Below are 20,108 nucleotides of genomic sequence, written 5' to 3'. Positions count from 1 at the left end.
GGAGATGGTAACCAGGCCCTTAAAGGAGTTATCCTTAGGGTAGGTCTTCAGTATCAGATCAGTGGGGGTCCAACTTTGGGCACCGAAGACTAGAGAGCCAGGACAGCCCAGCTCTGCACTCTGTGTAGAGGCCATTTTGGGAATTGCAGATGAGTGCCCATTTACTTAAATAGGAGCCGTCACTACACAGGGTTCTGGAGCTCTGGTGTTCTGGGCCGCATACTGTTTACATCCATCCTCTGCCGTAGCTTATAACTGCTGATCGGTGGAGGCTCCGGGCATCGATTTCCCACTAATCTGATATTAATGACCTATCCCAGGGATGTCACTGTCAAGGCCAACAGCAGGGGAAGTCACGCAGAGCCCACCGCTGCCACTAGTTTGTCAAGGATAGCAACCAGAGGGGGTGGGGGGTAGCATATCCCACTGTTGTTACCAGTTTGTTAGGGGACGCAACTCCACTGCCTCCAATCACCATTACTATTACTATACAATTATCTGATGAGTGATAGACGAGGCCGCGGTTGTTTCTTCTACTAGGCCGGTTATTGAGGAACTCACAGTGAGCGTATGGTATATACACCTCCAATTCCAGCTGATGACCGCTACGTCATCATCTCGCCAGATCGCAATGCATGGAGCGGTTACCGGAGCGTCGCGAGGAGCGGGAAAGGCATGTTCTGGATCCGAGGGGCCGACAGACGGTGGGTATATAACTATTTTTTATTTTTTTAATTATTTTTAGCATTAGATCTTTTTACTATTGATAGTAAATAGTGAATAGTAAAATGAATAGTAAAAAGTTGGTCACACAGGGTTAATAGCTGCGTTAACGGAGTGCGTTACACCGCGGTCCATTAACGCTGGCATTAACCCTGTGTGAGGGCTGACTGGAGGGGAGTATGGAGCGGGCACTGACTGCGGGGAGGAAGGAGCGGCCATTTTGCCGGCGGACTGTGCCCGTCGCTGATTGGTCGTGGCAATGGTCATGGGCGTTTTGCCACGACCAATCAGCGACTTGGATTTCCATGACAGACAGAGGCCGCGACCAATGAATATCCGGACAGACAGAAGGACAGACAGAAAGACGGAAGTGACCCTTAGACAATTATATAGTAGATATAGTTGTATATATACCTCGGCACGGTCACTGCCAGGACCACAATAACAAAAAAAACTAGTAGCTGCCCCTACCAATCATTTAGAAAAATATATCATGATAATACAAAATGGGAACAAAATATGGTGATATATAGAATTACATAAAATAAAAAGGAATAACGAAAGAGAACTATTAAACCTGATGTTGCAGGAATGGCTCTTATCTTTATGGAGGGAAGCTCCCCGATTAGGAAAATGGGACGCTCTAACAGTGAACTTTGTCTTCCAGAATGAGCAATGACAGACACCCAAACTCTAATTTTTATTAGATAAATATTATGCTCACATTCCTTCCCTTGGTGAGCTCATAAGGGGGCTGGTTGCAGGATATGCTAGATTTTATAGAAGTTTGAGATCTCCAACTTACAGGATATCTTCGCCCCTGTAGGTCCCAGGCGGTAGATATTGTAGTCATGTTTCCTATTGTGATTTTATATTTCTATAGAGATGAAACATGGCATGGATAGCACCATCCGTCGGTCCGACATTAAGTTGGAGGAGTTAGAACGGTATTACGGTGATGTGAGTGAATGCGTTATGTTTGTTCCTTGGCTACGATGATGAAAATATATCTCCTATAAATATCAGATCGATTTAAACCTCAATATTCATCACTATCCACTGACTCCAAAAAGTCTGTGTTCAGTGGATTGATTATAAGTAGGTCTAGGCTTGGAAAAACTCTTCTGAATAAATGAATCCCAAGCTTAGTGTCTGAGTCTAAGAGTAGACATCCTGTTGTAATTACCTGGTCACTGCAGGAGGTTCCTACTTCAATGTAGTCGGTTTTCTCTCAGTTTCCCAGTTATAATTAGTTTCTCTCTTCTCCAGTTATAATTAATCCTATATGTTCAATGGGAGGGTGATATATCCCTTCTCCGAGGTTGTCTTCATCAATGCATTAGTCCGGAAACACCCCTTTTAAACTCAGATGCCACCGATGGAGATCAAGATCAATGGGCCAAGCAATGAATTCTGGGATAATCACAAACAGATTGTCAGACTCAACAGAGCATATAAAAAAATTCAAATGCAAAACTTTTTATTTCTGAGTTTTTCTTTAATCGTTACAGTATATACTGCCCGATATCATAGAACATTAAAGGGACGGCTGGTTGCGGTCAAACGTGGCATGTAAAGAGTTACAGCACTGAATGTAGAGGCCAAGTGTTGTATGACTACAGGAGGAGTGTGTGTGAAGTTCCCCAGATTTGGGCCATATATGAACATTCCTTTCTGCGCAAATAACACCCCCCACCCTGCAATCTGTACATTTACACAAGGTTTCCTTACCCCCCACCCCATCTCCCTTACTTATGGTGCACACCCAGGCACGCAGGGGTCACCACTAGGTTATGCCCAGCGAAAAACTCAGGAATTAAATACACGCAACTCACCAATCTCATTCATTACACACTCAGAAAAAAATGCCGTGGAGGACAATGGAGGGAAGCGATGGATCGCGGGATGAAAGATCCCCTAGGAATGTATATGAAGGATTCTGTGGGCGGGGGGGCATTATAAGATGTTATGGACATGTAGATCTGGAGAAGTCATACCTGGTTGTAAAAATCAGGAGGATAGATGTTTAGGGTCTTTCAGGAGACCTATGCATGGCACAAGAATGACTGCATACATTTTACATAGGTCTTTTAGCCCCAATGAGGTTGGTGTACTTACTTTGAAAATCCCCATCAGAATGGCCTTATATTCCTGATATTAAAACAAATATTTTATGGACCCAGCTAGACTTATTTTAATGTTAGGTGGGAAAACTATAAAAAAAGAAAAGGCATATACAGCCATTCTGATATGAATTTTCATGGTATGTACACCAGCTTCATCAGGGTTAAGAGATTGATAATGTATGTAAAATCTTGTGTAGCATCAGCTTTAAAGAGGTTGTTTGGTGTCGGAGTTTTATCAAACTGTCAAGGTGTCCAAGAAAGGGATTTAGGAATCACACTTTGTCCATGAAGCTTAAAGGTTTTTCCCATTTGGTATCCAAAAGATTATGGCCTAAATGTCTTAAAGGGTTATTCCCATATTCATAGAAGGGCATTGTCAGAACAGAGCACATTTGTACTTTACTGCGCATTGAAATTTGCAGCCGTTCATGAGATGTTAACGCTTTTCCTTTCTTTTGTTTACAATGTGTTGCCTAGGAGACCGACCACAGTTGCTGTCTGGCTTGTAATCACTATGTTGAACCTGGCCAGGGTTAGTAGGTAACAGCCCTCCTGGCTAATTTCAGACTATTGCTTAAAAGCTCAGTATAAAAGAGCTTGTAAACACTATGCATGATCGATGGTCGGTTTCCAAGGCAACAAGCTGTAAATAAAAGTCTTAATATCTCAAGAACGGCTGAAAATTTTAATAAGCAGTAAACTGCAAAAGTGCCTTTATTTACAAGCTCTATCTGACAATACCCATAAATGAAGACGAGAAGAACATGGGGGTCCCACAACTGCAACCTGTACCTATCTCCAGAATGGAAGGGACAGGTAGTCAACCAAGATTCTGCTCAGAAATTTTCAGGACCCCCACACCAATGAAGGGAGAGAGGTACATCTCTTTTAAGGTGCAGGATGGGGGTCCTATTGTAAGTGGAATGCACAGGATACTTGTCCTGGTTCTTCCCGGAACCTGTAATTTTGGGACGGGCACCCCTGCTTGGTTTTCTGACATGCTATTCATAATCCTATGACACTGTCTTCTTGTTTTGGAGAAATGGCAGGCCGCTGCATCATTCCTGCTCACTAATCTGCTGATCCTATGACCTGGCGTTCTTGCACTTCTCTGTGGAATCTGGGGCAGCCCTGGCAGGAGCAGGTGGGGTTTTGGGTTTTCTTCACCAGGGACTGTATGAAATCCATTCTGACAACTGCAAAAAAAAAAATGTTCTCATGGCACATAATGCAACCATTGTGTAAAATTCCATTATCTGCTACTCCGTCTCTATTTTTCTATCCACATTTTCAAAACTGTCAAGTTAGGAATTGCATACCAAGTACACCCAAAGCCCCCGCAGATCCAGACGGGCGGCAGTGCTGCAGAGAGTGCCATCTCCCCAGATGCAGTGCCACATGCTTTGTAATGGTTGTGGATCGCCCCCACGTTAGGGCAATGGGGTACTCGGTACCGGGTCCTTCAGTTCCCTCAGCTGGGATGTCACGGTGGTCCGACCCGGACCGTGGCCCTATGAGGGGCGCCCAATAAAAAGGGGAAAAGTTTGTTGATAACGGTGGTATTCGGTCAGGGTCACCGACGCTGCTCGGGGTCCGCTGGGATGATGGAATGGCAGCTAGATGGTATACCTTCCCACAGGTGAAGTATATCCCCAGAGCTTCCCAGAAGTGTAGGTGGTGATGGTGGATGGTGCGAGACGCGGCAAATAACGAGGACACAATGGGTGCAGTCTCTTTACCTTTACTGAAGGCTTCAGCATCCACAGTCCAGGGCAGGCAGAGTCCGGCCAGTCTGATGGCAATTCCAGAGTCTCCCTATCCAGGTGGAAATCAGTAGCCTTCCCCTTGCGCACAGTAACGTAGTAGGTCCCTACGTGCGTTAGCTACCATAGGGTCCTCACTCTTGTTACTCTTCTCTCTGTCCCCCATATGGATAGGACAAACCCGTATGACGGTGGTGGCCTGAGGCTATTTTATAGGGACCCTAGCGTCGCCCCTCCTCCGCGTTGCCACCTTGTCTGCTTAGGTTCTTAGGTCGGGCAGCCAACTTGGAATCGACCGTCCTGCCGGTCTCTGAAGTAAAGCGTAGCGTCGATTACTCCCTCGGTGTTCCGGCTACCGGATCTGCGCTCAGTGGGAGGCAGCCTGCTTCTAGCTGGTCTCCCACTGGTGTTTTACTCCTGTTGCTACGACTTCTGTGCTGACTCACTACGGCACACTTCCTTTCTTGTCCTTTCTTAGGAGGCTGCCGCATGGGTTGCAGGCGCAACTCCGTGTCCTTCTTTCCTTCCTGGGCCGAGCCCAGTCTGCTCCTCTCCTTCTCCTGGCTCCTTCTCCTACTGCCCTCCGTCTGCAACTGTCTGACTTCCTAACCAAACCCCCAGTTTTACCTAAGTGTGAGGAGTGGCCTAATAGATAGAACCTTTTGCTCCCCCTGGTGGCCGGCGTGTGAAGTGTGTGTGTGGCTGTGATACCTGGCAGGGTGAACTCCTTTGGTGCCATCAGACGTAACATCGCTCCCCCTGGTGGAAGAACGACATTACTGCAACAACCAGGACTCTGGGGCGCTGCACTTGTGTCTGGTACTGCAGCTCAGTAACATCCAGATTAAACTAATTTTCCAATTTTTCCAATTTTCCAAACGACTCACAAAAAATCCATTTAGTCCCAAAGCCTTGCTTATTATGGTCGAGTTACCCTTGAGGTTGCAAGGTGTCCCTATTTACATGCATTACGCTGTGATTTAGAGCTGGATAGTCGCAAAATGTTTCCAAAAGTGATGGATTTTTGTGACTAACTTGCGACTTTGCTACGATTTGGCAGTTGGTTTTTTTTTTAATAGTAAAATTGACGCTTTAAAATAGTCACACCAAGTCACAGAGAAGCTGCGCAAATATTTTTGGTCGAACTAATTGCTTTCAGATGACACTGCGTAGTCCTGGTCTTCTAAAGAGGAGACTCGACCAGACCGGGTCTCTCTGTCTTATCTCTTCCGTGCGGCACTCGGCAGATCTAATGCTACAGTGATAGTATCCAGTTCACCGCAGAATCGAAAGGTGGCTGTCCCATCATGATCACTAGCGTTGGTGCCAGTCAGTTTGCAGGATCCGGTACCACAGCCGCACTGGTAATCTATGGCCGCTGGACAGGAGCCCCGAGAACCTCCTCGTGCCTGACAGCATCCACGGCGATCCAGTCCGGCGGCGCGACTTCACATGTGCATCACTCCGCAACCGTGATGTCTCGACAGGATGGCTAATCAAAGTTGGGCCAGAGATGCTGGAAGCTAGAGTCGTTGGGGCACACGTCTGTCCGGGGGGCAATAGATCACTAACGTGGCCACAAAATTGGTTTTTGCACCAGCTCTAATGAAGCCAAACCGGCATTACTAGGAAGTTGCACCCTACATGCCCGGCAATATTATATGGCGGCCACTAAAGAAAATGTAATATAGGGATGGGTCAGGTCCTCCAGATATAGTATCGATGACTCTCTCCTCTCTAGGGGTCTCCCAGTAATGTAGGAGGGACACCCTATGTGTCCGTAGACCATTAAAGGAAATATAGATAAAGGTTCTCATGAGGCAACACTCAACATAAAGACATTTTTTTTTATGTTCATGGTAGAAATAGCCTCCGCATGTAAGAAGCGTACATTACAAGCTGTGCCAGTTACTGCACACTAATCCACTCCCTTGCCCCGGCACGCCTCTGTGCGAAAGCGCTCCTCAAAAATAATAACTGTTACTTCAACATGTTGAGACAGAATAAAGTCTGGATACTGTACAGCGCTGCTCCATATACTTCATTTACCCAGTGCAGAGTGCAATTCTATGGTTTCCGCATATCTCGATTCTTTATGCTCTGGACACACAATTGAAAAACATCCAATTTTTCTGGATAAAATGCAACCAATTATTCGTCAGTCTTAAAAGGGTATTACCATTTCCAATATCCTATCCCAATATTAGGTGTAATAATAATAATAATAATATTAAAAAATGCCTCCAATTGGAAATGTTGTATAGTTATTCTGATTAGCCATGTGCAGGGCATTGCAGTAACTTATGTATCCATGGTTACCACCACTAAGAACGGTCTCTATTTGAGTGGTGGTATCCATGGATACCTAAGCTAGCGCAATTCCCTACACTATGGGGAAAGCGACATAGCTACTCAGAAGAACTATACTACATTTCTAATTGGAGGTATTTGATAATATTTTTTATTATACCTACTACATATTGGGATAGGATCTTGGAGGTGGGAATTCCCTTTCAAGGCTACTTCACACGCTAGTGATTTTTCTCATATGCAAAAAAAAAAGGTCTGAAATTCATCATTGTTTTTGATCAGAGTCATCAGAGTTTGGTTGGTGTCAGTTTTTACCATCCGATGTTTTTTTTAGAGCTCCTATCAAACAGATGATGAAAAGCAGAGAGCACTCAGATGGTGTCCAAGTGCTGTCTGCTTTTTTTTCCCGGATCCATAGACTTGCATTGGCGAGTTTCTTCCAACACTCAGCTAAAAATCAAACGAGAACAGAGAGGTTTTTTTTAAGCAGAAACCACTTTATAAAACACCAGCACTTTACTATCCCACTATGTTTTATAAGAGTTTTTGTTGTCTTTTTTGGACGTTTTTTTGATGCTATTTATTTATTTTACAGTTTTTGGGGCTTTTTTCCGACTTTTCTTTGACATCCATTAATCAATGAAGAACGTGCTGGTGCGTTTTGCATTGGAAACGCTTACAAACGTGCAAAACGGCACGGGCTTCTTCTTTCTAGCCGTCTCATTTACTTTTATTGTAAGGTATGGAGAGTGTCTTCATATGGCCGAGTTCACACGGTGCATTTTTGCAGCAGCTTTTTTGCTACCAAGAGATGCAGAAATTTGTGCACACAAATACTGAACACGTGCACATGCCCTTAGTGGGAAAAATGCCTTTAGAATGCACACTACCTTTTTTTTTTTTTTTTAACCATTTGGTGTTTTTGGAGACATAAAGAAATTAAAAGATGCTCAGAATCATCAATGTGTTTTCTCCATAGAAATTAATAGGACAATTTTTTCAAGTGATTTCTGGGGAAGGGGAGGCACAGTGTGAACATACTTTTAGGAAAATCTAGGTGACTCCTCTATTGTCACTTTCCTAGAAATGGAAAAATAAATACACAACAAGAAAAAAGGGCTTCACTATTTACATTGATAGAAGGTACGGTATATGCATTTGGGGCAATGTCACTTCTGGGCAGTATTGCTTGTGCCCACCCTGCCGGGGAGCCCCCTTGTGCTACCTGCTGCAGAGTCTTTTCCTTATGGAGAGTGTGAGTCATACTCTGATTCACCAGCAGATCGTTGCCAAAGTTATAGAACATGTTATTCCTTAAAAAAACAGAGCGATATTCCGGGGCTGGAACGGAAAAATCAGCAAGAGAGAGATCCCAGTAACAGTATGTGCTGCTGGTATCCGGGAGTGGCTCCATGTCAGTGCACTGAGACCAGTGCACGTGGAGCTCCCCGTCAGGAGCTCAAAGGGGGATGTCACGGCGGCGACCCGGTCCGTGGCCCTGGGACGTCCGTATAAAAGGGAAAGGTCTTTAGAGGGATAGAGTTTATGTTCGTGACGCTACCTGTGGTATTCGGTCAGGGTGACCGACACTGCTTTAAGGGGTCCACTGGGGTGATGTTATGGCAGCTAGATGGTATAACTTCCCACAGGTGAAGTATGTCCCCAGGGCTTCCCAGTGTATAGATGGTGAATGGGGAGTGGCGCAGAGAAGAACGAGGACACAAGGTTGCAGTCTCTTTACCTTTACTGAAGACTTCAGCATCCACAGTCCAGAGCACCAGACCACAGGGCAGGCAGGGTCCTGCCGGTTTGGAGGCAAGTCCAGAGTCCTCTTGTCCAGGTGGAGAATAAAAGCCTTGGTGGTGTAGTCCCTTACTGCCTATGGCTTCACATAAGGTCCTCACAGATGTTATCTCTCTCTGTCCCCCCGGATTGGATAGGACATAACCCGTATGACTGCTGAAATGAGGCGGTTTATAGGGACTCTAGCATGCCCCAGCCTCTAAGGTTGTCACCGTGCCTCCTGGGTGTTAGGTCGGACAGGTAACGTAGAGTTCAGCTGTCCTGCCGGTCTCTGATGTAAGTCATAGAGGTCGTTACAACCTCGGTGTTCTGGCTACCGGTCTCTGTGCCTCAGATGGAGGCACCCTGCTCAGGGCTGGTCCCCTTCTGATATCCTCTCCTGTGCTTCTTCTCCTGCACGCTCGCTACAAACAAGCCGGCCTTCAAAATGTCTCTTTCTGGGAGCTGCAGCTCTGAGGGCATGCACAGCTCCGTGAACCCTCTCCTCTGTCCTCTGACAGGAATTTGCTCCCGCCAGGAACAGCTTCCCTGAAGGACTGACTGACTTTCCCTACAGACTACCAGTTATATATATATGGGGAGTCACCTAGTAAATAGGATCAGAAGCTCCCCCTGGTGGCCTGGAGTGTGAAGTGTTGTATCTTTGTGGTACCTGGATGCAGTTATCCTTCCTTGCCTCCAAACGTAGCATCATTCTCCCCGGGAAGAAAGGAATATCACTGTGACGACCAGGACCCTGGGGCGCCACACACGGACCCTAAAGTGTAGCTGGACTATTGGGGTACAATGTGCAATCAACATCAGAGGGGTTCTGCTTAATTACACATTGTGAAAACTTTGCTCGTTTTCGTCAATTATAGAAAAAGCGTGTCCTTTCGGAATACTTTCGGGAAACGTGCGTCAGAGTAATGTTTTTTTTTCTCTCCACCTTATTTAAAAGTGCTTCCTCATTTAGGGGCCAGGTTAAAAGATCATTTTTCATCCAATCGATGATCTATTTTTCATCCCTTTGCATCGATGTCTAAAAAAACAAAACACTCACTGTAACCCCTTATATGCCACTGTCCACTGTGATAGCAGGTATCTAAGAAGTTGGAAATGGTGTGCCGACGGCGTTGTCTCGGAAGCCTGAACTTCAAAGGAAAGTGGAAAATGTTAAAAACTATGAGAAACATAAAAATTATTATTATTATTATTAATCATAATAATAATAATAATAAAGAAATGATGAAAGTTCATTTCACCCCTTTTCTTGAAAATTTAAAAATTAGAAAGAAAAATTATTTGGTTTTGCCGCATGCAAAAAACTGTCCAAACTAAGAAAATATTATAGTATTGATGCCATACAATGAACATCAAAATAAATAACATCAAAATGGCAGAATTGCTGTTTTTTTTGTAAAAATAAATGGAATAAAATGAGATCAGAAGGTTGTATGGACGCCAAAATGATACCAATAAAAACTACAGCTCATATCGACCAAAAACAACAAAAAAGTATGAGTGCTCGGAAGGCAAGGAGGAGAAATCAAGAGCGAAGAGCGACCCACTGGGACTCTGTCACCCAAGGGCCCACGTAGACCTCGACCCGGCTGTTGAGATGACGTTCATGCGCTCGTCGTCTCTTCCATATTTTAGGTGAGAATCGTTCAGTCATATTGGTGCTAAAAAAAAATTAACAATATCCCATAATTATCATCCATATTGCAACTACTAAAATTGTTGTCTACCCGTGGAGACAGTTTTCTATTAACTGCATGTATTTGGGGCTAAAAATCCTTTTTACAATTGGGTTTCATTCTAGATTTTGCACGTTTGCCCTCTGTAGCCTCCTGTTGCATTCGTTATTGCTGGCTGAAAAATGATTTATCTGTGATTTTGAAAGTGAGCCCGCTATGACTGTAAGAAAAGGAATGTGTGACTTTTTCTGTCTTCTTCTAATCTCCTTTCATCTGATCAGGGCCGGCGTTAGGGGAAAATGGGACATTGGCCAGGACCCGCACTCCCCCCCAGGAGCCCCTAGCCAGTGGCTTTCCACTAATAGCAGCAGACCACATGCCTCCTATGGGGCCCGTTATTTGGGGGGGGGGCCCGGTGCCAGCGATAGCTCTGGGCACCCCCTGCCTGGCACCGTACATTCAACTGCCGATACAGTTGAAAGTAGTGATGGAGGAGGGAAGCCGTCCAATCCCTCCAACATCATGCTCCCTCGGTGTCTGATGTCTCAGCCAGCGAGCGCGATGACATCACTTCACCACTCCACGCTATGCCAGGCAGTGGAGCTGCTGAGGAGACGTGCTGCGGAGACCGGTCCGGGAGAAGAGAGAGAGGTGAGTATGTATTTATTTTTTTAATCACTATAATATTTGGTGGGCCATTATAATATTTGGTGGATTATGTGGAGGCCATTATAATATTTGAAGGGTTATTTGGGGGCCATTATACTATATGGTGGGCTATGTGGTAACCTTTACACTTTATGGAGAGCTATGTGTGGTCATTATACTATATGCAAGCAATTACCGTATACAGTGTGAAGGTTTGTGTGGGGTCCATTATACTGTGTGGGGGTCATTATACAGTTTGTAGGGCTGTGTGGGACCATTATACTTTGTCTCTGTATGTACAGTCTGTGCTCCGTCCATACATGTGTTGGTATCTATGTGCTTTGTCCATGCATGTATCTGTATCTATGTGCTCTGTCCATGCATGTGTCAGTATGTATGTGCTCTGTCCTTGTATGTGTCAGTATGTATGTGCTCCATCCATGCATGTGTCAGTATGTATGTGCTCTGTCCATGCATGTGTCGGTATGTATGTGCTCTGTCCATGCATGTGTCGGTATGTATGTGCTCCATCCATGCATGTGTCAGTATGTATGTGCTCTGTCCATGCATGTGTCAGTATGTATGTGCTCTGTCCATGCATGTGTCGGTATGTATGTGCTCCGTCCATGCATGTGTCGGTATGTATGTGCTCTGTCCATACATGTGTCGGTATGTATGTGCTTTGTCCATGCATGTGTCAGTATGTATGTGCTCCGTCCATGCATGTGTCAGTATGTATGTGCTCTGTCCATGCATGTGTCGGTATGTATGTGCTCTGTCCATGAATGTGTCGGTATGTATGTGCTCTGTCCATACATGTGTCGGTATGTATGTGCTCTGTCCTTGTATGTGTCGGTATGTATGTGCTCCGTCCATGCATGTGTCGGTATGTATGTACTCTGTCCATGCATGTGTCGGTATGTATGTGCTCTGTCCATGCATGTGTCGGTATGTATGTGCTCCGTCCATGTATGTGTCGGTATGTATGTGCCCTGTCCATGTATGTGTCGGTATGTATGTGCTCTGTTCATGCATGTGTCGGTATGTATGTGCTCTGTCAATGCATGTGTCGGTATGTATGTTCTCCGTCTTTGTATGTGTCGGTATGTATGTACTCCATCCGTGCATGTGTCGGTATGTATGTGCTCTGTCCTTGTATGTGTCGGTATGTATGTGCTCTGTCCATGCATGTGTCGGTATGTATGTGCTCTGTCCATGCATGTGTCGGTATGTATGTGCTCTGTCCATGCATGTGTCGGTATGTATGTGCTCCGTCCATGCATGTGTCGGTATGTATGTGCTCTGTCCATGCATGTGTCGGTATGTATGTGCTCTGTCCATGCATGTGGCGGTATGTATGTGCTCTGTCCATGCATGTGTCGGTATGTATGTGCTCCGTCCTTGTATGTGTCTGTATGTATGTGCTCCGTCCATGCATGTGTCGGTATGTATGTGCTCCGTCCTTGTATGTGTCGATATGTATGTGCTCCGTCCATGCATGTGTCAGTATGTATGTGCTCTGTCTATGCATGTGTCGGTATGTATGTGCTCTGTCCATGCATGTGTCTGTATGTATGTGCTCTGTCCATGCATGTGTCAGTATGTATGTGCTCTGTCCATGCATGTGTCAGTATGTATGTGCTCTGTCCATGCATGTGTCGGTATGTATGTGCTCCATCCATGCATGTGTCAGTATGTATGTGCTCTGTCCATGCATGTGTCAGTATGTATGTGCTCTGTCCATGCATGTGTCGGTATGTATGTGCTCCGTCCATGCATGTGTCGGTATGTATGTGCTCTGTCCATACATGTGTCGGTATGTATGTGCTTTGTCCATGCATGTGTCAGTATGTATGTGCTCCGTCCATGCATGTGTCAGTATGTATGTGCTCTGTCCATGCATGTGTCGGTATGTATGTGCTCTGTCCATGAATGTGTCGGTATGTATGTGCTCTGTCCATACATGTGTCGGTATGTATGTGCTCTGTCCTTGTATGTGTCGGTATGTATGTGCTCCGTCCATGCATGTGTCGGTATGTATGTACTCTGTCCATGCATGTGTCGGTATGTATGTGCTCTGTCCATGCATGTGTCGGTATGTATGTGCTCCGTCCATGTATGTGTCGGTATGTATGTGCCCTGTCCATGTATGTGTCGGTATGTATGTGCTCTGTTCATGCATGTGTCGGTATGTATGTGCTCTGTCAATGCATGTGTCGGTATGTATGTTCTCCGTCTTTGTATGTGTCGGTATGTATGTACTCCATCCGTGCATGTGTCGGTATGTATGTGCTCTGTCCTTGTATGTGTCGGTATGTATGTGCTCTGTCCATGCATGTGTCGGTATGTATGTGCTCTGTCCATGCATGTGTCGGTATGTATGTGCTCTGTCCATGCATGTGTCGGTATGTATGTGCTCCGTCCATGCATGTGTCGGTATGTATGTGCTCTGTCCATGCATGTGTCGGTATGTATGTGCTCTGTCCATGCATGTGGCGGTATGTATGTGCTCTGTCCATGCATGTGTCGGTATGTATGTGCTCCGTCCTTGTATGTGTCTGTATGTATGTGCTCCGTCCATGCATGTGTCGGTATGTATGTGCTCCGTCCTTGTATGTGTCGATATGTATGTGCTCCGTCCATGCATGTGTCAGTATGTATGTGCTCTGTCTATGCATGTGTCGATATGTATGTGCTCCGTCCATGCATGTGTCTGTATGTATGTGCTCTGTCTATGCATGTGTCTGTATGTATGTACTCCATCCGTGCATGTGTCGGAATGTATGTGCTCCACGTACCCATGCGTCAGTATGTAGGTGATGTATATACATATATCTGTATGTATGTATGTGCCTGTACGTATGTGCTGTATGTATACATGTATCTGTATGTATGTGCTCTATGTATGTGTGTTCTATGTGTATATTCACCTGTGTGTAACGTGCAGTTTGTGTATACATGTGTGTCACATACTGTGTGTGTTTAGCATCCACATTTATAAATACCAGTAGCACAGACGCGAGTCCATAGGTATAATCATCAGCAATCGCCCAACGAGCGAGCAAAATGCTGTCTATTCTATATGCCAGAACAAAAATCCTTGTTCTCAGCAGCACATTGTCCGATGTAAACTGCAGATGTGCTGCTGATAACATGATACTATATGGGGACAGATCTATTATAATAGATCAATTAGTGATCCTTCTGTCCCCATTATTCTTCCTCCGCCGGTGTAAAGAGGCCGGGATACAGGCTCCAAAGGACGTTAATATTGTGGATCGTGATTGTTTAGTGGTCAGAACTCAGTGCATGTAAATGCAACATTAATTTTTCTGTGTGATGGTGCAATATGTTAGCATTTGGGGCCCCACTTTAAGCTTTTACACAGGGCCCCACTTTGCCTAAAACCGGCCCTACATCTGATTTATGACCACAGACCACATCAAAGATGTAAGTTCAGAGAAACAAAGAGCCAGTAAAAGCAAATGGTGCAAAAGTTTTTAATGAAACTCACAAAATGATCCATTACGTAAATCAATGATAGTACTGCACCATCGGCACACCAAAGAAAACCGTCGACACCTGTTTTACTGTAACTGCAGCTTCATCAGGACATCAAATTGATTTTTAGTACCAAATACTTGTGAGTAAAAAAAAAAAATGTCCCCTAAGGTGGAAAACCTGTTTAACATAGGAAACTGTATTGTATATGAATGAAAATACTGAAGAAAATCCTTTATTTTTTTTTTCTAGATGAAAAAGAGATGATTTTCATACACTTCTCTGACCCCGGCCTAAATGGAAATTACAGATATTCATGTGTCAAACTGGTCCATTACCTGATGCCATGATTATAGCACCGCACCATCGCACACCAAAAAAAACTGTTGACACGTGTTTCACTGTAACCACAGCTTCACCAGGAGATCAAATTGATTAGTGCTAAATACATACAAGTAAAGGTACCTTCACACATAACGATATTGTTAACGATATCGTTGCTATTTGTGACGTAGCAACGATATCGTTAATGAAATCGTTATGTGTGACAGCGACCAACGATCAGGCCCCTGCTGGGAGATCGTTGGTCGCTGAATAAAGTCCAGAACTTTATTTCGTCGCTGGACTCCCTGGAGACATCGCTGGATCGGCGTGTGTGACACCGATCCAGCGATGTCTTCACTGGTAACCAGGGTAAACATCGGGTAACTAAGCGCAGGGCCGCGCTTAGTAACCCGATGTTTACCCTGGTTACCATGCTAAAAGTGAAAAAAAACAAACACTAGATACTTACCTACCGCTGTCTGTCCTCCAGCGCTGTGCTCTGCACTCCTCCTGTACTGGCTGTGAGCCGGAAAGCAGAGTGGTGACGTCACCGCTCTGCTTTCCGGCTCCCAGACAGTACAGGAGGAGAGCAGAGAAGCAGAGCGCAGCGCTGGAGGACAGACGGCTGTAGGTAAGTATGTAGTTTGTTTTTTTTTACTTTTAGCATGGTAACCAGGGTAAACATCGGGTTACTAAGCGCGGCCCTGCGCTTAGTTACCCGATATTTACCCTGGTTACCGGCATCGTTGGTCGCTGGAGAGCGGTCTGTGTGACAGCTCTCCAGCGACCAAACAGCGACGCTGCAGCGATCCGGATCGTTGTCGGTATCGCTGCAGCGTCGCTAAATGTGAAGGGGCCTTAAGAAAATGTCCCTAAAAGTAGAAAATCCCATTAACATAGAAAACTGTATTGTTTATGGATGACAAAAAGATGAAAATCATCACTTTTTTTCTGGATGAAAAATGGATGATTTTTCATATGCTTCCCTGAACGTGGCCTAAATGGGAATCATAGATGTTCATGTTCCAAAATGATGCATTACCTGATGCTATGTTATATAGATAGTACTGCACCATCGGCATACCAAAGAAAACCGTTGACATGTGTTTCGCTGTAACCACCGCTTCATCAGGAGATCAAATTGATTAATACCAAATACATGCCAGTAAAAAAAAGCCCCTAAAGGTGGAAAAGCCCTTTAACATAGGAAACTGTATTGTACATGGATGACAATATACTGTAGGTGAATTTTTTCTGGATGAAAAACGGATGATTTTTTCATACGATACTCTGAACCCTGCCTAAATGGGAATCACAGATGTTCATGAACCAAACGGATCCTTTACCTGATGCCATGATTATATAGAGAGTACCGCACCCTCGGCACACCAAAGAAAATTGTCTACACCTGTAACCACCGCTCTGTCACTCTCAGATGCCAGATTTCTACTGCCGCTGTTACTTGCACTACTTTTACAATATACATAACCCCCGCTGTGCTCGTGCAGGATGCGGCATCTCTTGGCTGATGTGCTCGCTTTCCCATTGTATTCATGTCACACACATAATTCATATCCCCTCTGCGACACAATTTCCTCACACTTGTAAACATTGTTTTCAAGTAATAGGTGTATATAGAGTACAGCCATTAGCCGACCGGTCTGCGGCATCTCCGTGCAGATTGACTGTTCAGTGGGGTTTTATTAGAAGACAATGGTGGAAATGCGAAGATGCCTGGGCGTTGGCTCTTATGGATATAAGCCAAGAACATCATATGTGGTAAAAAATAAAAAGACCAGGATCACTGAAAAAAAGCGTCTGGATGTAATATTTAGCTTACATTAAGAATGGACCTTCTCCTCCCCACTCTGCATTTCTGTTTGCATACCCCCAAATTGGTATTCAGGGGTTCCGAAGAGTTTAAGAACCATTGGAATCTTTAAACTTTCCGTCAGCGTAGAGGTGTGAATATAAAGAGGCGTCTTCACATCTTCCAGACGGACTAACAGTTGGGTCTTGACTCGTGGCAAAGCCTTGTAGATGTGATGGCCCAGCACTTACTGTCATAGAGTGTGGCAGATGATCTACAAAATTAAAAGGTATGGTTGGCTTTAGTTCACCATATGGCCAAGGATCAAATCCCTCACAACAATCCAGGAAAGTAACTGGCTGAATTCTTTACGGATACCTGCTTTCGGCTAGACTCTTCAGGTTGGACTGTTGGGATTTCTTGCCATCTGGCAAACTTTGCTGCACTTTTCTGAAATCATGTAGCCAATTGGGCCCCCGGAACGAGTAATATCATAGTGAATTTGGGCACTGCCATTTAACTGGATACCACGTCTCATCAGGTATTTGATTGCTGTGTCTTAGTGCTCAGCTGCAAAGGTGACATTTCGGGTGGGCTCATAACTCAGATTTATTATAATGTGTGTACTGTCTGTCTTCAAGTAACGTCCATACACATAAGAGGAAAGTCAAAGCCAAATCAGTCAATTTTGGTGGAACCACCTTACAAATTTATGTCTATGGGGAATAAGGATGAGGCATGTTGCAGTTTTCTATGCCCAATCCTTGTATTTTCAGGAGAAAGGCAAGACACAGAGAGGTGGAAAACCCATGGATGCTCCGAGACAAGAGAGGAGTGTACAGGAATAAAAGATGTTCACTCTAGAAATAATGAAGGTATATAGACTCCTATAGGCACCTCCACCAAGATTTCTAACCCCACAAATATCCCGCTTTTTCTCATATTGAACCCATTTCTTATCCAGTCAAGCTAGGAGCAGACAGAAGAGGGTGCCTGTGCATGTAAAATATATGGGCCTTTTGACAATATCTCATCATAAAGCCAAATTATTCCTAATTTGGAGGTGGTTGTGGACCCCTTTCTTCTTGGGCAATTGTGTACCTGCACTGGTTGCATCAATGGTATGTCCACGTGTAAAGAGGTGGACATGCTGCCCATACTCCCCATTAAAGACACATGGGTTGTTGTAATATGTACTGTGCATTGTGCCATGCGTTATTAGTGATGGTGTTGTACTATGCCCGACAGTAGGGAGAGTTAGATTGGGACTAGCTAGAGTAGGAGGGGCTAAAGAGAAGAGACAGAGACAGTTTCCTGTCATTGGGGTCAGATGGGGCCCAGCCTGCAGCAGAAGCAGACCTATGGTCTGATAAGTAAGCAGAGTCACATTACGTGGGTGTCCCTGAAGGGAGAGGAGACCGAGGGAACAGATAGCGAGATCCAGGAAAGAGGCAAGAAAAGTGACAGAAGGTGTGAGTGATTTTTCAGAGCCCGGATTTGGAGCAAGAAATCTAACAACACAAGTTATTGTTCAGTAAAAGACTGTTCCTTTTTAAATGGTGGTCTTCCTCATTGAACTCTGTAAGACCTGGTACTTTCCAGCCGAAGTCAATGGCATCATGCGGCCTTCAAGGGTGTACCAAAGGTCCATACCCCCAACAAGGAGACCCATCTTCATCTAGCGTGCCGGAATGTGAAAGACTAGTACCTCGTTCATGGCTACCACCCCACACCACATTACACACCCTTGGATCAAGCCATCCAAAGTAGTACATAGAACTAGATAAGGGGTCCCATAACATAAATTAGAAACAAGCCCCTTGTAACTAAGAACTAATTGATAGAAGCACATATCTATCCTCCTTTGAAGGAAAGCCCTAGTGGCTCGTGACTGCACTCCATGTTTCCGGTGGAGAGGACATCCATGTGCAAGTTCTCACTACGCCTAAAAATGGGAATGAAGCATGCCTCTCTACATGGATTAAAAAGGAAGCTATGTGCCATAAAATGATTTTTTCACATTTTTAATCTATTTTCATTATTTTAGTTATATACTAATAAAATTGGAATCATTTTATGGCACATAGCTTCCGTTTTGCTTTGTTCGATGTATGATTTTTTTTTGGAAGCGCCATTTAGGCAGCCTAATACTCTTTTGATGATTATGGATTAAAAAGGGTTGCAAGATGGAGGGAACTGTCTGTCTAAACATGTTTGTTAACCACGACGTTGAACAAATGGCATAGTATACCTCGTAAAGTATATACAATATTTATTTAATGCATAGTGTTCAGCTCAGCAATGCATAGACTGATATATTAATATCCAATAATTGTTTTATTTGCTTTCTGAGCACCAGTATTACATAGTAGTCAAGTGTGCATGTTATTCCAATTTACAGACAAGATCCGGGTTATTAGAAGCAGGCGGTAAACACTTCCCGAAATCATCAGCACATAACATAAGCGGTCACAGGACAGCTGGCGGTCACAGTGCACAGGCCCCAAATGCTAATTTGATGAGTGTAAGATGTTGGTTTTGAGTAATCTCCTTAGTATTCTTAAAAATCCTTCACAAATATAAGAGGAGCCGAGGCAGCTGTCACATCGGTCCCTGGTGATTCACGGACCTAAAGCCTCTTCTAGCACATAAGAAGACACCAAGATGAAAAATAACACTTGGTATCTGGAAGCCCTGATATAGACCTTCCACTAGGCCCACACCTCTGCTACACCGGTCAAGGGGGGCACTCATCACCATAGTCTTTTATGTGCAATCTGATGGACAGTAAAGGGCAGTGGCGTAACTTGAGACTCATGGGCCCCGATGCGAAAGTGCCAGTGGGGCCCCCAAATATTTTAAATCTTTAATAGCAATAGTCTTTTTCTATAGGCCAAAGGGACTTTTAGGGCCTCATAGGCTCCAGGGCCCGGGTGCGATTGCAACCCCTGCACCTGTTGTAGTTATGCCCCTGGTAAAGGCCCAATACACATCAGATAGCGGTTAGTTGAACAATCTTTCCTCCAACAGCCATCTCTCCCCAACGATCAGGAACTCTCATTCTCTTCTCATCTAAAGGTACCGTTACACTTAGCGATTTACCAACGATCACAACCAGCGATACGACCTGGCCGTGATCGTTGGTAAGTCGTTGTGTGGTCGCTGGAGAGCTGTCACACAGACAGCTCTCCAGCGACCAACAATGCCGAAGTCCCCGGGTAACCAGGGTAAACATCGGGTTACTAAGCGCAGGGCCGCGCTTAGTAACCCGATATTTACCCTGGTTACCATTGTAAATGTAAAAAAAACAAACCACTACATACTCACATTCCGGTGTCTGTCACGTCCCTCGCCGTCAGCTTCCCGCCCTAACTGTGAGAGCTGGCCGTAAAGCAGAGCACAGCGGTGACGTCACCTCTGT

The sequence above is a fragment of the Ranitomeya imitator genome, chromosome 2 (genome assembly GCF_032444005.1).
Source record: "Ranitomeya imitator isolate aRanImi1 chromosome 2, aRanImi1.pri, whole genome shotgun sequence".
NCBI classification, from domain to species: domain Eukaryota; kingdom Metazoa; phylum Chordata; class Amphibia; order Anura; family Dendrobatidae; genus Ranitomeya; species Ranitomeya imitator.
This window is presented reverse-complemented; position numbering follows the sequence as displayed.